Here is a 24,053-nt window from a genome sequence, read left to right on the forward strand (position 1 = left end):
TATTCTCAGTAATAAAACTAAGAATTGTTAAATCTTTGCCAAATATTTAAATATTTGGGAAAACGGCCCTGTGCTCAGAAGTCACTGTCAGAGGATCAAACATAAAAATGAAAACCAGGGAGACAGTTTGGTTAACCTAACCTCTCTAAAGGCAAATATAGTCAAAAGTAAGTGAATATGATGATTATGCAAAGCTGGGAAAGATTTAGGGTTTATATTTTTGTTTGCTTCAAACCATTTATTTTGTTGAGTTTCTGAGTGGCTATAGCCCAAGTGGGTACTTCAAAGACCTCAGAGCAGACTTAGAGCTTAGAATCAAGATGAAAGAATTCATTGTTACACTTAGGCTAGCATTATAGATAAATGTTTTCTCCCCCCATTGCTGCCTGCTTAAATGCTGTTGATAGTCTCTGAGCATATTCTTTAAGTGGAGAATGGAAATAAGCAACAAGTAGAAAATAATAAACATTTCCATAAAAAAAAAAAAAACTTTTTAAGAACAGCATAATTTTGATGGAGAAAAGAAGAAAGTGACAACTCCGTATTATATATTGTTAACATAGGCATTTAAAAGTAATCTTTATGGATATTACTAGACAAAACATAAATCGAATCTATACTTAACATCATATCAATTTAAAAAATATATCTGGGTTTATCTTTCTAGAGATGCAGCTTACTATATATGTACAGAAAGACAAAATACCAGAAGGAAGAAATATTTCAGAATTTTAACATGATATATTTCCAGGTGGTAAAAAAATAAGTGAGGTTTGTTTGTTTTTTCTGCTTCCTCCTATGTATTTTTATCATCAAAACTCTCTACAATGAAGAAATATGCTTTTATGCTTAGAGAAGAGAAAAATACAAATTTATAAATGTACTGAAGCAATCACGTATTCAAAACCGAGGATGGCAATTGGTCAAGATGTTATTAGCGATAGATGACTTTGGATTTGATTTATTTTTTACCATGGAACTGAATCCGGGCATGCTATTTGGTGACTCCTTGTCTTAAGATTAATTTTACATTTATTAACTTCCTAGCAAATTGCAGGCACTGCTTGACATTCCTTATCTCTTCTTACTCTCTAAATAACCAGTTGGGTAGTCTCATTCCCATTTGATGGCTGAGAGAACTGAAATACTAAGACTCAAATCTTAAGTTCATGAAGCTCACAACCCATAGAAAGAGGGTTAGACTGTGAACATAGTTTTCTAGACCCCTTGTCTAGTGCTCTTCTACTATATCACTTCACCCTAGCTGTTTGTCAGGTTTATATGATTCAGATTTGAAGTGCATTTATCAGTAAGTTTCCCCCCCTTATCTGAAGAATTAGATAACCATTACGTAAATTATCCTTCTTACTCAGTCCAAAGGGAGTATGGGGAACTAGAAGGCCCAAGGCAAAGTATACCTTCCATGCAGAGTAACAAGAATTTGACAAGCACATTCTGTGTATCTGGGACTGCATTAGATGCAGACACCACATATAGAGTTAATCATCAAATGTTTTTATACTTTTCCTGTGACATTTGTCTCCTCTGTACCTACTTCTCCATCCTTACTGTGAAAATGAACTGAGTTTTATATATCTTTTATGAGATAATAATTACACCAAAAATAATTAACACTGATTCAGCCCTTACAATATGCCAGGTACTCTGCCAAGCAATTTGTATGATCTATAAATCATAATAAAACTCTGTAACAAAATGCTAGAATGTCACTAAATAAAACTAAACACTCTTACATGCAATCCAACAATACCACTCCTTAGCATTTACCCAAAGGAGTTAAAAAGTATGTCCACATAAAAATATGCACATAGATATTTATAAAAGTTTTATTCATAATTGCTAAAACTTTGAAAGCAACCAAGATGCCTTTCAATAGGTGAATGGATAAACTTTGGTACATTCAGACAATAGAATATTATTCAATGCTAAAAAGAAATGAGCTATCAAGACAGGAAGAGACGCGGAGGAAACTTAAATGCATGCTACTAAGTGAAAGAAGCCATTCTGAAAAGGCTATATATACACTGTATGATTCCAACTATGACAAAAGCAAAACTGTGGAGATCAGTGAATGACAGGGTTTGGGTTGGGGAAGAGCACAGAGGATTTTTAGGGCAGTGATAATACTCTGTAAGGAGAAATGTTAGATACATGTCATTATATACTTATCTAAACTCATAGAATCCACAACACCAAGAGTGAACAATTACCAAGAGTAATGTAAACTGTGGACTTTGGGTGATAATGATGTGTTAATGTAGGTTCATCAATTGTAATAGATGTACCATTTTGATGGGGGGTGTTGATAATAGGGGAGGCTGTTCATGTGTGGGGGTAGGAAATCTCTATACCTTCCCCTAAATTTTGCTGGGAACCTAAAACTGCTCTTAGAATATACAGTCTTAAAAACAAATCTCACTGAGGCCTAGTGAAAATAAGAAATTTGCCCAATGTTAGAGAGTCAGTCAGTGCTATAGATGATAACTTGTTTGTTTTTTCCTCCTGATCTTTCTAATTTGTCCTTCTTTCAGTCTTTGCAAAAAATTTATTGGTCTCAAGCTCACAAAACTTCTCAGAGCTTCCTACTTTCAAACACACCAAATGTAAACAGACTTTAACTTTTAAAATTGAAACCCTCTAAAACATGGCCCTTTCATAATTAATTCACTTTATCATTGAACAATAACTACCCTTTTGAGCAGGAGTCATTTTGCTCTGCCCTGACGTTAGCATTTCATATGAATTACTTAATCTCTTCCCTATTTTTCAGATGAGGATGCTGAGGCTTATTATGGATGAATAACTTGCTCAAGGTCACACAGCTACAAATAATCCACCCTGATTCCAAAACTCCTTAATTTCTGCAACACTGCCTTCTTTGGGCTGAAAATGAAAAATTATCAAATTTCTTAACAGTTTCAATTGATACAAACTTATCATCCTTCTTTTTTTTAAATTTTTTTTTTCAACGTTTATTTATTTTTGGGACAGAGAGAGACAGAGCATGAACGGGGGAGGGGCAGAGAGAGAGAGGGAGACACAGAGTCGGAAACAGGCTCCAGGCTCTGAGCCATCAGCCCAGAGCCCGACGCGGGGCTCGAACTCACGGACCGCGAGATCGTGACCTGGCTGAAGTCGGACGCTTAACCGACTGCGCCACCCAGGCGCCCCAAACTTATCATCCTTCTTATCCATCCACCCACACAACATTTATGGGGCACCTACTACATTTGAGACCCACTGCTAGGTGCAGAGGACACAGAGATAACTTAACACTAGCTGCACTGACCTCCTAGGTCTTTCAGAATTCACATTTGAGGGGCATTAGGGATTTCTGTCACTAAAAACCCATCACTAAAGTTACACACACTTAACTTCTTAATGTTAGTCTACATTCTTAGAGACATTGTTGATTTACAGGTGACTCTGAAATGTAAAGCCTCCTTCTTAGAAGGTCCGTCTTCTGCATCTACCACAGATTTTTCTTTCTTGTTTCTATTTCCACCTTTCCATTTCCTCATCTCTCTCTGTTTTTCGATTTCTTTCTTTCACATACTATCTCTTAAACATCCTCTTCTTATACTCCTTATATTTCCTTATACTCTTCCACATCCTCTCTGCCTAATTTATTTTTAAATTAGCAGTACACATTGTTAATGTTCTACAGTACCTTGTCCAAAATCTATCAATGCATTTACTAAATTGTTTTTAAAACAATTGAATTATGTGTTCATCTTCTCTAAGTAACAGTATGACCCTTTAATACAAGGTTGTTATCTTGCTTATTTTTATATTCTTAGGATTTAGCATAGTTCCTGACAAATTATAGACACTGATTCCTTGTTTTTACAATAAATGAATGGATCACTTTTGCCAAACTTTTTTACTATAATAGCCAAATGATTTTTAAAAGGTATCATTTGGTAGTTATTTCTTTTTCTGATATCTTTAGAATTTGCACAACATATAACATGTCTGATATCCTTTTTACTTTGTAGCAGTTGTTTTTGTCTACATCTGAAATATTATGCTGTGCTATATTCTACACAGCAATGGCATTATTGTCTACTATGTTTTATTGCATGTATATATAAAGTGATACTATTATCCCAATAATTCATGCATTCAGATGTATTATTTATCCATTGACTATATTTTTAAAAAATGTTTATTTTTGAGAGAGAGATAGAGTGCAAGCAGGGGAGGAGCAGAGAGAGAGGGAGACACAGAATCTGAAGCAGGCTCCAGGCTCTGAGCTGTCTGCACAGAGCCTGACATGGGGCTCGAACTCACGAACTGTGAGATCATGACCTGAGCCAAAGTCAGACGCCTAACCAACTGAGCCACCCAGGTGCCCCTGTTCATTGGCTATATTATATTGTCTTACTCATTCTCAGAGAAAAAAAAATACATATTTAATCCATGTTACTTCTCTAGCCTATTGTTTCCCAAAGTATAGTCTATAGAACTGTATTTCTGTAAGATTTTCAGAAAAAAAAATCCATAGTCAAATGAATTTAGGAAGTGATTTATATTACATATATTTGCTGTTGGAACAACATTATGGGCATCAGAATATTAGAGATTCTGAGGAAAGCTGGCTTTGTGGCCGAGAATTGGGAACAACCTGGATTTCCATTTACAGAAAATGGGTGAATTAAATATAGTAAGTGCACATGATGGAATACTGTACAAAGGGCAAAATGAATAGGCTACATCTTTTTATAGAAATATGGAATGATTTCAAAAATATAATTTTAAGTGAAAAAGTTAAGAAACAGAACACAGTGTTTAACAGCATTTTCAGAAGCTGAGGACAACAAAGATAAATGTTATAAGAAAACTTCATTCATAACTTCACTGTTTCTGAGTTCAAAGGAGTCTATAGGAAGAGCTCAGTTTGCTTTGAATCACTGAGACAGGACTAGTAGATTAGTTACCAACCATAGGCCATATTCAACAACTTTTCAGACTAATCATTTGTTTTCCCGATGATAGTCTGCCAAAATTCCTACTTTTCCCCAGGACCAAAATGACTTTCCGTACTCTATTTGTTTCTTGTAATTTTAAAGAGCGGTCAGGACACAAAGTGCCATGTAAGTACCCTCAAACCAAAGGGGATGTACTGTTCTTTGTTAACACATACTCATGCATCTGACACACACACACACACATGCGCACACACACGTGTACACACACACATTTCTATGAGCACTCCCTATGTACTGACACTATTCTAAGTGCTAGGTAGATGACAATAAAAGAGGCAACTTAAAATCTTTGCTCTCAACATGTTTATATACATTCAGGTATTCACCATTGAAGCAACTTTTACTCAAGAGTGAATCATTTCTAGCTATATCAATCACACTAAAAACTAATTCTTCACAATGTAGATTAATTCCTTTAAAATATAAAGCAAAAATTAACTCTTAGGACTGCATCAAAATCAAAAGCTTCTGCACAGCAAAAGAAACAAACAACAAAACTAAAAAATGGGAGAAGATATTTGCAAATGACATATCTGATAAAGGGTTAGTGTCCAAAGTATATAAAGAAATTATAAAATTCAACACCCAAAAGACAAGCGATCCAATTAAAATGGGCAGAAGACATGAACAGACATTTCTCCAATGAAGGCATACAAATGGCCAACAGACACATGCAAAGATGCTCAGCATCATTTGTCATCAAGGAAACATAAATCAAAACCACAATGAAATACTACATAACACCTGTTCAGAACGGCTAAAATAAAAAAAAAAAAAAAACTCAAGAAACAACAAATGTTGGTGAGGATATGGAGAAAAAGGAACCCTTGTGCACCGTTGGTAGGAAAGCAAACTGGTGTAGCTCTTGTGGACGGCAGTATAGAGGTTCCTCAAAAAAATTAAACATAGAACTATCCTACGACCCAGTATCACACTACTGGGTATTCACCCAGAGAATATAAAAACACTAATTTGAAGGGTTATATGTACCCTTATGCTTATTGCAGCATACAATAGTCAAACTATGGAAGCAGCCTAAGTGTCCACTGACAGATGAATGGATAAAGAAGTTGTGAGATACACACACACACACACACACACACACATATATACACACACACACATACATAATTCAGTCATAAAAAAGAATGAACTCTTGCATTTGCAACAACATGGGTGGTGCTGGAAAGTATAATGCTAAGGAAAATAAGCCAATTAGAGAAAGACTAATACCATATGATTTCACTCACATGTCGAATTTAAGAAACAGAACAGTGAACAAAAGGGGGAAGAAAAAGAGAGACCAACCAAAATACAGACTCTTAAGTACAGCAAACAGATGGTTACCAAAGGGGAGATTGGTGGGGGGGCGGGGGAGGGGATGGGTGAAATAGATGAAGAGGATTAAGAGTACACTTATCTTCATGAGCACTGAGTAATATATGCAACTGTGGAATCACTATATTGTACCCTTGAAACTAATACAACACTGTATGTTAATGACATTGGGATTTAAATAAATAAAGCCAGCCAAGTAGATAACTGTAAGAATTCTATTATATATGTATATACAGACAGAATTTTTTGTTTTTTTAAAAATTTAAAGTATCATTTCTTATACACAAACACAAGTCATCTAGTTTCTGTATACCCCTAATTGTAATTTACAAGTCTTATAAACTGTATGAAATCTAAAGTAGTCTATTTCAGCTGAGTTGCTAGTCTTACCTCTTTTCTCCTCTGCCCACATCATTCTCTTCTTAAGCTGTTATTTCTTGAGCATTTTATTATAGGCTTGGGATGTTGCTAGGAACTTTACATCTGTTACATCATTTATTCATCATGGCAGTCTTAGTCTCCCCAGAACACATATGAGAAAACTTGATTAAAAGAGATTAACTAACTCTAGCAAGGTCCATGCTAGTATATGGCAAAGCCCAGGCCTGTCAGATCCCCAGAGCAGAGGTAACCTGCTTTTGTATCTTAAAAGTGGTTTTGCCTGTGCTTGCTGGGATGAGCGCTAAGGATGAACTTGAGAAATTCAAGTGTCTGAGCTGCTAATATTTGAAATAATAGCCTTTAGGTCAGTGACTTGTTCTCAACAGGTTTCATGCAAAGAAGCTTCTCTTGTTTTGGTTCCCAGATGTGTTATTCTCAAAGCGAAAATTATGAGGTCAGAATACAGATTGACTCAGTTCCGGTGCCTAATTACGTTCTATAGGAGTAACCTGGACAGAGGAGTGTTTAGATCAGAACTTCCTCTAGTCATTGTTTCTCTTCCTTTCTCCTCATGTCTCTTTTCACCTGGTAATTCCCTGAAGCCCACTAGGCTATCCATCTTCAGACAGATGCAGAAATTTCTACTTTGATACATGTTCATTTTTAAGTGAGTTTTCTGTTATTTAATATTAAACATTGGACTGAAATAGACTACTAACACTCATTTCAGAATGTTGTGCTTACTCGAGGGGCTTTATTTTGGGGAAAAAAGACATATTTTCTATTCAAACAAATGGTTGAAAGGCTTTATTTAATAGGTGAATCCTCACCTCAGAAAAGGAGGTCAGGAGAAGCTGTGTGACAAGAGGGAAATTCAACCTTTTAATTTCAAGTTACTGACACCAGGCAGCAGTCTCCAGAGTAATCTCTGACAATCCATTCATCATAATTACAATTTTAACCCTCTTTACCTTCCAATTAAACCTGCATTCTCTACTCTTGGGTGCCACTTAATTAATTAGCTGGCAATGGCCTTATTTCTGCAATTTATCTGAGTATGTACTGGCTGAAGAAGCATAAGCGAAAATCAGTCTGAGAGAAAAGAGAAAAAGGGAGAGCTGGAATTCAGCTTCACTAAGCACCACCAACAACCTCACCAACCACAAAAAAAGCATCTTTTAAGTTTATTCTCCAACCATCTAACATTTGTGCAAATCAAAAATAGCTCTGAGGAAAGCATATGGCATGGAAGCATGCTGACTTGACCATCTAGCATTTAAATTAGACAAAATTAACGACTTCAAAATGTTTTTATAATGACTTCCTTAGGCACCATCTCCAATTTACTATATTTTGGTGTCTCATCTTCTGAAAATTGAAAATTCTTCTAAAAATTTTATTTGTAATGCTCAGTGGAAAGCTTTGGATTTTAAATCTACATTTCTTTGGATATAACTGCACATAAATTTACATGTATAAGGATACATATTTCCTTCCCTGCACCATAGGACATATTTTCTAGAACAAATTAATAGAAGAAATATCACATTGAAGAGATAAAAACAAAAAACAAAAAGTCTTAATAGAGTCATTACATTATCTACACACACACATACACACACACACACATATATCTCTCAGAATATCAGCTATAAATTCACAAGAGTCTGTAGATTTTCAGTATGAAAACAAAAAAGCATTTGTTTTAAAGAAATTTATATCCCATCTCTCTCTCCTTCTCTCTTTCTGTATGTATATATACATTTCTTTTTACTATTATTATTGCCGTATTATGTTATGCAATCAAATGCAGTGTTAATGACCTCTGGTCTCATAATTGCCTCCTAGACTTGCATGAGCTCAGGAAAAGCTGTCACCCAAAATTACTGTGCGGAACAGCCATATCTCATGGTCAGCCTTGGGCTAGATGGCTTGCAGGTAGGCTTGCCTGCATAACTAATACAATTTGACAGGCACAACTGGACTCTCAGAGTTTTCACAGAAATTGTTGAGTAAGGCTGCCCAATTTAAAAGGAAAATGAGATTTAAACTCCGTGCAAATAATATTTTGTGCCCCCTTGATTTTTATGTATCCATATTCCAACAAGAGAACTGTGTTGTCTTTTCCCTACAACTGCATAATAACAAATTCTATTAATGTATTACGGTCACCCGAGAGATGTGAGTCTGTTTAAAATCAATCAAGCTACAAGAGTCATTTTATGCTAGATGTGGACACAGGTACCAGGTAACTTTTGTTTTCAAAACTTTTCCAATCAAGGAAACTGGCATCATCTAAAAAGTGGATATTTGTTGAAATCAAGGATAGGTGCTGTCAGGCAGGCTCGGGCTGTCTGACCATGAAGCCATGTTCTTACCGTGCCTTGTTTACTACATTTCCACTGAAATGTTCCCATCTTCTATCTTATCTCTGCTCTTCTTTCTACTCTTTAATTTGTCAGTCTGTGTATAGAACTGCCCCAGGTATCAGATGCTCTTTAAAAGCAGCTGTTAGAAATAATTCAGTTTTGTTGTTGAATCCCAGAGGACAGGCAATGCTATCATAGATTGGCTGGGGACATATTTAGAGGGAAGCACATTTTTCAGCAACCCCAAAATTGACTACTCTGCATTATGACTTCTGTGGGCCTTAAGTACTTTTGACTTTGAGGGCCCCTTCACTCAAAAAAAGTGTTAAAAGCTGTATTTTGTGATTGTGTTGACATAAAGATTAATATAATCTAGACTGGACAATATTCATTTTCGCTTTTTAATTTTAAAAGTAATTGGAACATTTGCATGTGCCCCTAAGAATATCGTGAACCCTAAGCAGTGCTTTTACTGTGCCTAATGGGTAAATTGGGCTTATACTCTGCTTACTCCTAGAAGTCATATGTGGCTTTCGGAGTGAAACAGAGCTAGGTTCATATCTAAACCAATAGTAGTGAACTTTTTAAGCCACAGTTGTCTATGTAGGAAATGTAGGTAGCAGTGCTTTCTTATTTGATGAGTGTGGGTAAAAATGAGCTCATTAGTCCATATGATTCAGTGGTTGTGCTCCTTCACATTTATCCAAAGGAATTGAAAAACGTAAGTCTGCAAAAATCCCGGCACGTGGATGTTTATACTAGCTTGATTCACAATTGCCAAATCCTGGAAGCAACCAAAATGTCCTTCAATAGGTGAACGAATAATAAATTGTGGTTCATCCAGACAATGAAATATTACTCAGTGGTAAAAAGAAGTGAGCTCTTGAGCCATGAACAACATAGATGAACTTGAAATACATATTACGAAGTGAAAGAAGCCATTCTGAACAGGCTACATACTGCATGATTCCAGGTATAGTTTAAAGTTTAAACTATGGAAGACATTAAAAAAACAAAAAAAACAGCAGTTGCCAGGAGTTGAGTCAGAGGACGTTGGCATGAATAGATGGAGTACACAGGATTTTTAGGCCGTGAAAATACCCTGTATTATAATATAATGATAGATACATGTCATTATACATTCCCCCAAATCTACGGAATGTACAACACCAAGAGTGAGCTGTAATGTAAATTATGGGCTCGGATGACACTGATGTGTCAATGTAGATTCATCAATTATAGAAAATTCTTGATAATTGAGGTGGGGGCATGTGTGGGGGCAAGGAATACCTAGCAAATCTATGTACTTCCCACTTAATTTTGCTGTGAATCCAAAACTGCCCTACAAACATAAAATCTTAAAGTAAATACATAAATACGTAAATAAAATAATGAGATCATTAATATAAATGTGACTAGCATAGATCCTGGTTACAACAGATGTCCAATTAATGATATACACTCTGTTATTTTTTAGCTATGTGTGGTTATTCTATATACACTTTTATTTTCTTCTAAGACCCAGTTTTCCATATTAGTATTTTATATTTAATTATATGCTTTAGAATATCATGAATTTTCTTTTCCCATTCATGGCAACTGAAATGCAACTCAAGAGTCACATAACTGACTTAAATAAATCAGTTAAATAAATTTCATTGAGATCCCTACTCCCTGCCATGCACACGTACTTTTCTTTTGGAAGATCCTAATATTAAATCAGGGATGGCAGGAATGCTCTCAAGAGGAACAATAAAGAAAGGATCCCATTGGTTTATTAGTGGAATAGCATGGTAAAAATGATAGACATTAATGTGACAGAGTAAACATTTTTGTAAGAGAAAATGCCTTGTTATACCTGTTTCCTCCTTTGCACCTAGTATATTCTTTCTCTTCCATTAATTTGGATAATATTACCAAAAACACATCAAATAACACTCTCTGTTCTCTTAAGCATAATATTAATGTCTGTAAAGACAGAAACTATGAGGAAATTCTCTGGACATCATAAAACTGTTCTTAAAAGCCTCCTAAAATGCATGTGACCTTATCTGCTCTAATTCCCTCCACACCTCATTGTATCTTTTGATCCTCCCCTGGGGCTTACACAACTCTCAAGATGTGAAATTACAAATGTGAAATTACAAAATAATGTATATTTGAGGAGCTTTCAGTGAACCCCTGTGTTGGTTGCTATGAGCTGTTGTTTGAGAGCAGCCCAGCTGCCTGCAAGTCTGGCTGGAACCCAGGGTTACAGCCTAAAGCCTTTTATAGATTGCCTGACTCAGGTGAGTGGGATGGACCACACTGAATGAAGAGCCCTTCCTCTCGGGATCTGGCTCTAAGTTTGACTAGCTTTCCAAATCCTATCTTTGAGTTGCTTCTGTAACTTCCAAATCCTGTTGTGCCTCTGCATATTATTACTGAAATCACAAAGACAGACAAACTCAGTGGCCTAGAACTATGACTGACGTTACACACTCCAGGTATCTTTTTCCTTTAAAACTGCTCCAGCTCCCTCTTGTACTTTTACCCAAATGGGAATAGCCCTTGGGCCCGGGTTTTATTGTTTCAGATATATGAAAAAAGAGAGAAGATCCTCAGAGAGAAACCCTACCACAGGAACCAAGCCTTTTAGTTCTGTAACCCCGTTAACAAGCTTGTCCTTGGGCTTGACTCATTTTATGGAAAGAGAGGGAATGAATCTTTTATTCAAACCAATGTCCAAAAGATATTTTCTTTTCTTATTAGATGCTTGAAAATAATTAGAAAATTTATTAAAACTCAACATTCTAAGCACATTAGTAAAATCACCTGGCCCAGTAAGCATCGTAGCTAAAGCATGTCAGGGCTGAGTCATTGCCAACCGACAACTCTGTTGGCAGGAAAAGCCAATTTTCAACAGCTCTAACGGTGTAAAGCAGGAGGCATGTTTGACAAGATGCTGCGTATTAATTTAAAAGGCTTTAGCATCTGGTTAGGTAACACCTGCTGTGGCGAACATTCCCAGGCACACAAAATAGCATTCAAGCTGAATATTTAAATCTCCCCACACAGCCCAACAAGGCTCTAACTCTAAACAAAACAAAACTAAATCATGTCTCTAGTCAACAGAGTTATAATTATACAGCCAAAAATATTTGGGCTAGGACAGTGTTTGGTATCCACTGAGTTAAAATGTTCTAGTGGGTGCCCTGAAGTTAGAAAGGATATTAAAATATATTGTCCTGCCTTGGAGAATTTTACTGTATGCAGCATTTAGAATAAGAACACAGCTCAGAGAATAACACTTTGGGTCCTATTATGTTGTATTAACACAAAAATAGGCAGAATTTGTCAGTGAGAAGGGGGAGGGGGGTGGCAGCCAAAAAAAAAAAAAAAAAAAAAAAACAGAGAAAAACAATCCAAAGAAAAGAGCTGGCAGGGATCTTCTAAGCACACTGTCTCTGAAAGGGAGTCAAGGCTCAAGGGTTATAGTCATGTGAGATTAAGGGTTAAGACAAGTACATGTGTACTCTGGAATTATCAGGACACACTAACATGACCTGGTGCCATAAATGTTCAAATAATGTAACATGTTCTGAGCCCATGGACAGCAAGACATAGTCTTAGAATAACTGAATTTTCTGGGCAGTTTCCTGCAGAGAAGAGACTTGCCCTGGTTGGCCTAGTTTGGATACCAGGTCTGCTTGACAATTCTATCTCTCACCATGAGTTAATAAATTAACATTTTGATCATTTCTTTATTGGCCCCATAAAATATTCTTGAATGCCTAATATACAGGAGGTCCTGTCATCTTTTCAGACTTTATAATATGTACAGTGGAGAAAAAGACATAGTAAACAAAGGTGGCCGAAGCAATTACCATACAATGTGAGAAATGCTGTATTGGGGGCTGAATCCAGGGTGCTCAGCATACACAAGCACAGATCAACCAAGCCCTGCAGAAAGTATGTGTATGGAGGGAGCACCTGAGATGACAGGTGAAAAATGAGTAAGAATTAGCCAGGCAAAGTGTGTGTTGAGTAAAATATTTTCCAGATCAAAAAAACACCATGAACCACTTCCTGAAGTCAAAGCAAATGAACAAAGAAACAAAACACTTAAATATACAAAAACTGTAACACTCTTAGAACAAACCATAGGGGTAAACCATAATCTTGGATTAGACAATGGTTTCTGAGATACGACACTAAAAGCTCAAGCAACAAAGGAAAAATAGATAAAATGGACACCATCTGCTATGACCTGAATTGTGTTCCCCCAAATTCATATGTTTAAGCCCTGTTTGCCAATGTGATGGTATCTGGAATTGGGGACTTTGGGAAATAATTAAATTGAGATGAGGTCATGAGGGTGAGCCTCTCAGGATGGGATTTCTGCCCTTATAAGAAGGGGAAGAGACACCAGACCTCTCTCTCTATGATGTGAGGACATAGACAGAAAGCAACCAGCCGCGTGCAAGTCAGGAAGAGAACTTGGCTATCCTGGCACCCTGAACTCAGATTTCCAGCCTCCAGAACTGTGAGAAAATAAACTGGTTTCAGCCATCCAGTCTAAGGCAGACCAAGCTTACACCACCAGAATTTTGACATCATGAAAAGGAATAACTTTTGCACTTCAAATGAAATCCTGAAAATGAAAAGACAACCCACAGAATGAGAGAACATGTTCTGCAAATCATATATGTGATAGTAAGAACTTGTTTCTAGAATATATAGATAACTATTACGACTCAATAATAAATGACAAATAACCCAATTAAACAATGAAAAAAAGTCTGAATAGATAGTTCTCTAAAGATCTACAAATGGCCAGTAAATGAATGAAAAGACATCCAATATCATTAATCATCAGAAATACAAATTAAAACCACAACGGAATGCCATTTCACACCCACTAGGATGGCTATAATCAAAAGATAAATAATAACAAGTGTTGGCAAGAATGTGGAGAAGCCTCATACACTGCTAGCTGAAATGTAAAATGGTACAGCTGCTTTGAAAAAAGTCTGGCAGGGTCTCAAATGGTAAAACATAGTTACCAGATGATTCAGCAATTTCACTACTAGAGATATACTCAAGAAAATGAAAAACATATGTCCACACAGAAACTTACACATGGATGTTCACAGCAGCATTATTCTTTATAGCTAAAAAGTGGAAACAACCCAAATGTCAAATAATTGAAGAATGGATGGAAAAAAAATGTAACATATCAGAAAATGGAATATTATGTAGAAATAAACAAAATCCTGACACATGCTATAATATGAACACACCTTGAAAATGTTATGCTAAATTAAAGAAGTCAGCCCCAAGGGACCATGTATTGTATAATTCAATTAATCTGAAAGGTCCAAAACAGGCAAATCTATAGAAACCAATAAAGGCAGCAAGGAGATTGGAGGTGATAGTTAAGAGAAGCAGGATTTCTTTTCGGGGTAATGAAAATGTTCTAAAATTGACTGGGGTGATGGATGCTTAACTCTGTGAATCTAATAAAAGCCAATGAATTGCACTTTAAATGGGTTAATTACAATGCATACCACGTTTTTTCGTGCTTCATTTTATTGCTCTTCACAGAGAATTGTGTTTTCTTACAAATTGAAGGCGTGTGGTAACCCTGAGTGGAGCAAGTCTGTCAGTGCCATTTTTCAACAGCCTTTGCCTCAGTTTGTGTCTCTGTGTCACGTTTTGGCAATTTTCCCAATATTTCAAACTTTTTCATTATTATTATATTTGTTATGGTGATCTGTGATCAGTGATTATGACTCCCTGAAAGCTCAGCTGATGGTTAGTATTTTTTAGCAATAAAGTATTTTTAAATTATGTACACTGTTGTGGCAATGATGTGGAAACATTGGGGTTCAGAGAGAATGATCAAGAAGGAATTCTTGACATGTTTTTGGTGCAAAAAGGTGGTATTACTGAAGCGCAGGGACAGGACCCGTGGGCAGAAAGAGCCTCACTGAAGGTTTTCTTTTGCCTTTGTTTCCCGCATTAATGCTATTGTACATTATAGTATAGTGCAGACACGACTTTTATATGCATGAGCAAACCAAAAAAACCTCATTTGACTCTCACTTTATTGTGATATTCGCTCTACTGTAAGTGGTCTGGAACCAAACCCACAATATCTCCAAGTTAGGCCTGTAAATGGTATGTGAATGATGTTTCAATAAAACATTTAAAAAAAATAGCAGTTCAGTATGGCTGCAGTGGAGTATAAGCTATGCTTGCTATTTGTTTTGGTCTTTGATGAAGAGAATGGGAGCGATGGAAGGGATTTAAGCAGGTAAATGACATTATTAAACCTCATCTTCCTTCATAGGAGTTTATCTGCCACTCACAGACATTTAAAAAAAAACAAACAAATTTCTGGACTTTCCCAGCAAAATGCCAGTTGTTGGACCTTGCTATGTTTATTAAGGTAATAATACCCTCGCACACTCTTTTTAATAACCATTTGGTCTTCTTCTGGACACCTAATTGTTTCAATTTCAAAAACATTTGCTTGTTGCTATTTGAAAATTTTCCATTCTTATCCTTTTGATCATCTTGGTATTCCTTCCCCAGCAACAAAAGTTATTAAAAACAACACTTTACATAAGAAATATGCCATTGTTCCTTCTTTTGCCAGGGGACTTCCTCTAACATCTGAATCTTTCTGGTCAGTAGAAGCAAAAAGAATCTCAGAATACTGCTTCCTTGGGAAGCAATTTGTAAGATACATTTGTCAAGAAGAACATATATGGAAAAGCACTCACCTATATTCTTAACCTTTCAACTGCTCATAAGAAATCTTTGGCAAAGAATTAGCCAAAGTTAGGAAAAACTCTTGACCTACCTGTATTGTACAGACATTTACTCATTTATAAAATAAGTCCCATCAATATTGAATTGCTACACAAACACACAGTGCATAAAATTGCATATGGATAGTAAAATGTACATTCAGCTACATAATTGATTTTTGCTATCTTACATCATCTTTCTATAGCGGTATCAAATAACCCACATGAGTATTGACATTCTATCCTCCCTTGCCTGGGACAACTTTAAATAACCATTTGTTTCTTGAAGCAGCCTCACAATATTCCTCTTGATGCAATTTTAAGCAGCAGCTATTTACTAACCCAAACTGGTACCCAAGATGAATCCTACTTGCCATTCTGTTCTGGAATTTACTTTTTTTTATATCTTCAAAAAATAATAATAATTTTTTTTTAATTTTTTTCCACGTTTTTTTATTTATTTTTGGGACAGAGAGAGACAGAGCATGAACGGGGGAGGGGCAGAGAGAGAGGGAGACACAGAATCGGAAACAGGCTCCAGGCTCCGAGCCATCAGCCCAGAGCTTGACGCGGGGCTCGAACTCACGGACCGCGAGATGGTGACCTGGCTGAAGTCGGACGCTTAACCGACTGCGCCACCCAGGCGCCCCAATAATAATAAATGTTTCAAGTAATCCGAGTTAGAAACTTCTATTATAGAAAGTTCTTCAACTGCAGAACCATGACTTAGATTATCATCATTTGTTTACATGTATAAATTATGCAGAGAACAACATGGAAAAGCTACTTTGACTGAGTGTCCATAATACTCCTTACTTGTTTTTTGTCTTGTTTTGTTTTGTTTCTTACGCTAATGTTGCTTGAGAGAATGAAAAATAGCTATGAGTCAATGTATATATTCAGATGTTCTTTTTTCCCAGTTTTATCTTTTGGTGTAAAAATAGTTTATTTAATAATATACTTCAAGAATAAGAACATATTCTATGAGTGAGAACTTTACACAGAAAGAAGTAAGAGGAAGTTATAAATCTTGGGGAAGAAAACATTTTTAATACTTCCTTCCATGTTGAGTTGTTACATTTTTTAAAACAATACCACACTTGTAAATATATACTAGCACCCACTCCCATTGTGTAATAGTTTAATTGCTCTGAAATACAATTATTGTCTTCTGATTATGTTATTTAAAAATCGTGCATCTGGGGCATCTGGGTGGCTCAGTCACTTGAGCATCTGATTCTTAATTTCAGCTCAGGTCATGATCCCAGGGTTGTGGGATCGAGTCCTGCGTGGGGCTCCGTGGTGAGCATGGAGCCTACTTAAGATTCTCTCTCTGTCTCTCTCTCTCTCTCTCTCTCTCTCTCTCCCCCTCTTCCCCTCTCCCCCGCACTCTCTCTCTCATTCTCTAAAATAGAAAGTAAATAAAAATAAAAAATAAAAACCCCGCTCTTCACAAGTAAGCAAAAATCACTTTGTGTTTCTAAGTCTCTGCCTCCAATGTATTAAAAAAAAAGCCTTTTAATTCCCTATAAGTTTGTTAATTTTGCTCTATTTGAATAGATCACTCTTAGAATCTGTGTGGTAAAGTCAATAGTACATAGAAAAGGGAGACCCTGACTGAAGAACTTTGACAGATGTTGAAATGTAAATTGTTCAGAACACAGTGATACGTAAAACATAAAAATAAAATGGTCTTTTAAAATTAATGAGAATTTTAGGAGAGTTATCTCTCATTTTAAATTACTCATGCCACTCTTTGTTTGACTTTAGTTAATCTAGAGTCTAAATCTTCAGATCCCAGTAAGACAGAAACTAGAAGGTTTAATTCTAATCCAAGATAAAAATTTCCTCTTACACATGGTAAATTATGAGGGCTAAGAACTAAGATTTTCTTGCCTCTGCAATATAGTCAGATCCTCACACTGGGCCTGTCATAGAAATTACATTTGTTAAATAAGAACAATTTTTAACTGTTCATATTTAGTAATGACAACTTTAATGCAAGTTGATAAGCATTTTTAAGAAAAACAACAGAAAATTTTGTTTCTGATAAAGCTATTGAGGAACGAATTTTAAAACAGGCATACTAGTTTCATTCTTTTTAATTTTTAGATGTTTATTTGTTATTTTGAGAGAAAGAGAGCAAGCAGGGGAGGGGCAGAGAGAGAGGGAGACAGAGAATCCCAAGCAGACTCTGCACTGCCAGAGTGGAGTCTGACGTGGGGCTCAAACCCATGAACCGCAAGAACATGACCTGACCTGAAACCGAGAGTCGGACACTTAACCAACTGAGTCACCCAGGTGCCTCTCATTCGTTTTAAAGTGTTATTCTTTAAATATTTTAAACTTATATTATGTGTATTATAATTCTAATATTCAATATCCTTGAGAATAGATTGGTATTTACTGTTTCTTCTGATTCTAGCACAAGGCAACTTAGTTCCTCTTACGACTTAAAACAGTGATTGCAAACTCATATTTGGTTTATCTTAACCTGTGGGAAGTCTGTAAGGTCTGGCTGATAGAACTTTCTTCATATCCTTCTGCTAAGCACAATGAAGCAGGGACTACTTTAAGTTTAAATAATTAATAAAAAGTATGAATTTCAACTCTTTTCAAGGGCAAGATTGTGTTGTTAATCATGGTTTTTGCTGTGGTTTTTCTAAACCTAGTTTCCTAACTCAAGTTTATACTGATAGTCTTCTTGACATTTTTTTGCTGATGCCGGATTTATTCTACACTACCCTATCTCTGAGGGGTTAGCCATTTACTAGTCCTGGATTCATACAGGGTTTTAGTATCAATTCCCTTTCTTCCTCCCCTGCTCCCAATTTACCCCATTGCAATTAAACCCAAGTTGCCAGTTCTTCAGATTAGGAAATGTCTTCAGGTTGCTCCCGTCTTCAGAAAACATTGTACTGGTATTTTAGTGTCCTTTTTGGTGCATGTTGGCTTTTGTACTGGGAAGCTCTTTCAGACGTCTATATTTACCACATTGGCAGAACATATAAGTTGAATAATATATTTATAGATATTTTATTAAATGATAAATACAAATCCCCATTTATTTATTCAACATTTGAAAAATGTCACATGTCAAAATTGTGCTGATATCACAAAGATGGCTTTTAAATTCTGCTTATAGTCTAAGGAGGTCACAGACATGTTCCAGATATACTGTGATATATATTATATTATGATAAAAATTAAATAAAAAAAAAGTTAGGGATGTTTGGGTGGTTCAGTTGGTTAAGTGTATGACTCTTGATTTCGGCTCAGGTCATGATCTCACACTTGGTGAGATGGAGCTCCTAAGCACAGAGCCTGCTTAGGATTCTGTCTCTCCCTCTCGCTCACCCCCTTCCCTGCTCACTCTCTCTCTCTCTCTCTCTCTCTCTCTCTCTCTCTCAATAAATAAATAAACTTTTTTTTAAGTTTCTTTCTCTGTCTGCTTCTGCCCTCTCCCTCGCTTATACTCTCGCTCTCAAACAAACAACAAAAAAAAATGGAAGTTATTACAAAAAGTAGAGATGGAATTTTTCTTTAATTCAACTGTATATCATAAAAACTTATTTAGAACATTCATTCATCATTGCTGGTGGGATTAAAAAATGGTGCATTCACTTTAGAAAGAAGTTTGGTACTTCCTCAAAATGTTGAACATCGAGTTACCACATAACCCAGAAATTCTACTCCTACTTATACATCCAAGAAAAATAAAAACACATAGTGTACACAAAAAATGTATATGATTGTTCATAGCAGCATTATTCATAATTGCCAAAAAATGAAAACAAACCAAATTTTCAGCAACTAATGAACAGATAAACAAAATTTTATCCAGAGTGACAGATCTATATTATGGAATATTATTTACCAATGAAAAGGAATGAAGTATACGAAAATATACTACTCCTTAAATGAATCTTGAAAATATGATAAGTGAAATAAGTCAGTCACAAAACACCACCTATTGAGTGAGGTCAATTAAATGAAATGTCCATAATAGACAAGTAGTAGACCAAGAAAATATTTCAGCAGTTGGCAGCGGTTTCTACAAGAAGGAATAGAGAATGATTATTAATGAATACAAGGTATTTGGGGGGAGGGGTTATAAAAATATTCTTAAATTAGATAGTCATAAAGGTTGTACAATTCTGTGAGTATGCTCAAGAACACTGAAATGTACACATTAAAGGGGTAAATTTTATGGTATGTAAATTATATCTTAGTAAAGTTGCTATAAAAACTATAAGGGAAATAAAGTTATATAAAACATTTAAAAATCAAAATGAAAAAGGACTTTCATAGAAGATAGTTTTCCAATTTCTGAAGTCTAGTATTTTCAGTTCTATAGGATATAGATTTCAAGTTTAATTAAATTCCTTTTTGCATACTTGGGAATTTTTAACATTATAGATGCATTCATTTCAAAGTACTTTATAGAATTACTCCCTGGTTTTTCTTTTGTTTTGTTTGTTCTGTTTGGTGAATATACAAAAGTAAAGTAGTTCTTGCCCTTGTGCAGAAAATTTAAGTATCTCTAGGGGAGGAATCACTGTTTAAATGCTCTACTCTTTCATTTGCGGTACTATATTCTTAAAGAACACTAAAAAAGAAGTGCGGTACTGCCTGGGTAAAGGTCATTTCCATATTAATAAATCCATTATATTCTAGTAATTTGAGTTTTTAAATAAGCCCAAATAAAAGGCCTGGAATATAATTAGTTTAAAAGTCAAAAGCTCTTGAGATAGGTATAATGAATAAATCTTAAAAATTACTCCGTAGTGTTTGGAGCCCAGCTCTCTGACAGACATGTTTAAATAAGACGTAGTTTCAAGTGATGCTGATTATCTGGTGGGGAAAACAAAGCAAATGAATAGTTATAGGCCAGGGCCTTATGATAAAAACATGTGCAGAGTGCTACAGAAATACTCCAGAGGAAGTGGGATTAATGGTGAATATGGAGCCAAGAAAGGCTTTCAAAGATAGTTGTTTTCCTATTGCCCAGCATATTCCAACACTCAAAGGCTTTATTTGCTGTCATGCTTCCATATTATTCAAATGCATATATTGTAATTTAATTATACCTTAATAAATTGAAATAATAGCAACATTTCTTATGGCACCTTGAAAATAACCATTAGAAATAAGAATACACATTTCATAGTAGGTCAGACCCTTATTTCAGCAAGAAATGCATTAGATTTTATTGAATCTTCTCAGCTTTCAAATCTCCATTCTAGGTTTCTGTGGGGTAAAATTTCATGGTTTTCTCTATTAAATATCTTCCATTAAAATACAAATATCATTGCTGATTTCAGGTGCTAATAATTTTATTAAGGGGCTAAGCTTTAATAATTACCTAATGTTTGGGGCACATTTGTGGGTCAGTTGGTTAAGCGTCTGACTTCGGCTCAGGTCATGATCTTGCAGTTCTTGAGTTCAAGCTCTGCGTTGGGCTCTAACAGCTCAGAGCCTGGAGCCTGCTTCAGACTTTGTGTCTCCCTTTCTCTCTGCCCTCCCCTGCTTGTGCTCTGTCTCTCTCTCAAAAATAAATAAACATTAAAAAAAATAATTTCCTAATGGCTGAAAATTCCATTTAAAATGTAATTATTTTGGGGACACTGATTTTTTTTTTTTTTTTGATTTTAGGTTTGTTCTGCTTGGGTGAAACTTGCTGCAATGAATTGAAGGAGTTGAGGCATTGGCCAAAGTGCTTCATTTACGGCCTCAATTTTTGTTTTCAGAAATAATTAATATATTAAACTAATTCAAATTTTATCCATTATTACTGTGAAAATTGGATCGACAGTGAATTAGTTATCTTTCAACATCAAGATTTCCTAGAGAAAAATTACCTTTCAATACCAAGCTTTTACTGAATGAAAAAATGGAAACTTCTGAAGAATATTTCCTCTTTTGACTTTGTATTTTATTTCAGTAGTTCATTGAACAGAATCTGTTGTATTGTCATACATTTTCAGCATTAGAAATTAATTTTTTTTTTTCAACGTTTATTTATTTTTGGGACAGAGAGAGGCAGAGCATGAACGGGGGAGGGGCAGAGAGAGAGGGAGACACAGAATCGGAAACAGGCTCCAGGCTCTGAGCCATCAGCCCAGAGCCCGACGCGGGGCTCGAACTCACGGACCGCGAGATCGTGACCTGGCTGAAGTCGGACGCTTAACCGACTGCGCCACCCAGGCGCCCCTAGAAATTAATTTTTAAACACAATGTAACTCAGGAGCAATAAAAATAACAGCAAACATATCTTGCACTATATTTCAAGCATTATCTTAGGTACCTTGTATGTATTGACTTACTTAATAATCACAATTTCATATGGTGTCACTACCAGGATTATCTCACTTTGCATGTGGAAAAATGGAGGCACAGAGAATTAAACAATTTTCCCAATGTCTGATATGTTTTAATGTCTTATATGGAGGAGTTAATACTTGAACCTAGTCACCTGGCATCAACTTTTTTAAGCATCACACTGTATGTCAATCTCCTTTGTTATAACATGAACAGTGGTAGCTCAGTCTAATATAAAAGGCAGAGAACTTCAGGATGTAAGCTCAGAGAAAGGGTAAATACCCATGGTAGCTCTAGAAATGATATTACCAATGCATTTTTCAGGCACAAATTGCTTTAGAAAAAGTATCATTTTACTATAAACATATACCAATATCTTGTTTTATTTTTTGTTTGTTTGTTTTGAGAGAGAGAGAGTATGTGTCTGGGCAGGGGAGGGGCAGAGGGAGAGGGAGAGAGAGAGACAGAGTCTTAAGCAGCCCCCATGCCCAGTTCAGAGCCTGACGCAAGGCTCCATCTCACAATCCTGAGATCCCGGACTGGACATTTAATGGGCTGAGCCATGCAGGAGCCCTGTATATGCTAATTTTAAGCTGCATAACTCTATTGAATAAACTTACACAAATATTTTCAAACTTGGTTGCTGAATCCTCAACTCAGCTAGTGATTACTTCTTAAAACTAACAGGTATGCCACGTTTCATTCACATAATTCACACTAGCAGTAATAGGAAATTAACTGTACATCTTTAGCTTAGAAGAGTCATGCTCATATCCACTCTTGGCTGGTAGGAATCATTATAATAATAGTAGATAACATTTTTAGTCAGTCTAAATATATTATTTTTACATAACTGTCAACTCCAATCTGTTGATGAGAGAATGCAGTCAAACTAAAAGAGAAATATGTTTTTTATGAAATATTAATTTTTACTTTTAAGTAAACCTAAAAAACATATGCCACTCACCTCATGTCCTTCTTATTTTTTTTAAACATTTTTAAAGTAATCTCTACACCTAACTTGGGGCTTGAACTCATGAACTTGAACTCATGAACCTGAACTTACATCCTCCTTATAGTCAAATAATGTATCATGTGAAATTCTGGGAACTTCTTTTTAAAATTTCTTTAAAAATGTATAAATATAGGGGCACCTGGGTGGCTCAGTCGGTTAGGCGTCCAACTTCAGCTCAGGTCACGATCTCACAGTCCGTGAGTTCGAGCCCCGCGTCGGGCTCTGGGCTGATGGCTCAGAGCCTGAAGCCTGTTTCCGATTCTGTATCTCCCTCTCTCTCTGCCCCTCCCCCATTCATGCTCTGTCTCTCTCTATTTCAAAAATAAATAAACGTTAAAAAAATAAAATAAAATAATGTATAAATATAAATATATATATGTATATATATATATATATAATTTTATTCAATGGATATTCCTGTTTTGCAAAACATAACGTGATCTCTACTTTTCTTTTTTTTTTTTCAATGTTTATTTATTTTTTGGGGACACAGAGAGACACAGCATGAACGGGGGAGGGGCAGAGAGAGAGGGAGACACAGAATCGGAAACAGGCTCCAGGCTCTGAGCCATCAGCCCAGAGCCTGACGCGGGGCTCGAACTCACGGACCGCGAGATCGTGACCTGGCTGAAGTCGGACGCCCAACCGACTGCGCCACCCAGGCGCCCCATCTACTTTTCACAATGAAAAGCATCTGAACATTCACAACACTGTGTGCTGAATTTGAAGCATCTGGAACCTCATCTGGCAATGGATAAACTAATCTATCAGGGGTCAATTTGTCACTGCCCTGTTTACTTGAAGGAGAAAGGTGACTTCT

General features: G+C 36.0%; 1 protein-coding gene across 5 annotated transcripts in view; it reads right to left on the reverse strand.

The window, feature by feature from the left end:
- Positions 1–24,053, reverse strand: part of PPFIA2 (PTPRF interacting protein alpha 2) — a 478,405-nt gene that overhangs the window by 199,162 nt on the left and 255,190 nt on the right. The gene's annotated exons all lie outside the window — the stretch shown is intronic.

The sequence above is a fragment of the Lynx canadensis genome, chromosome B4 (genome assembly GCF_007474595.2).
Source record: "Lynx canadensis isolate LIC74 chromosome B4, mLynCan4.pri.v2, whole genome shotgun sequence".
NCBI lineage: Eukaryota > Metazoa > Chordata > Mammalia > Carnivora > Felidae > Lynx > Lynx canadensis.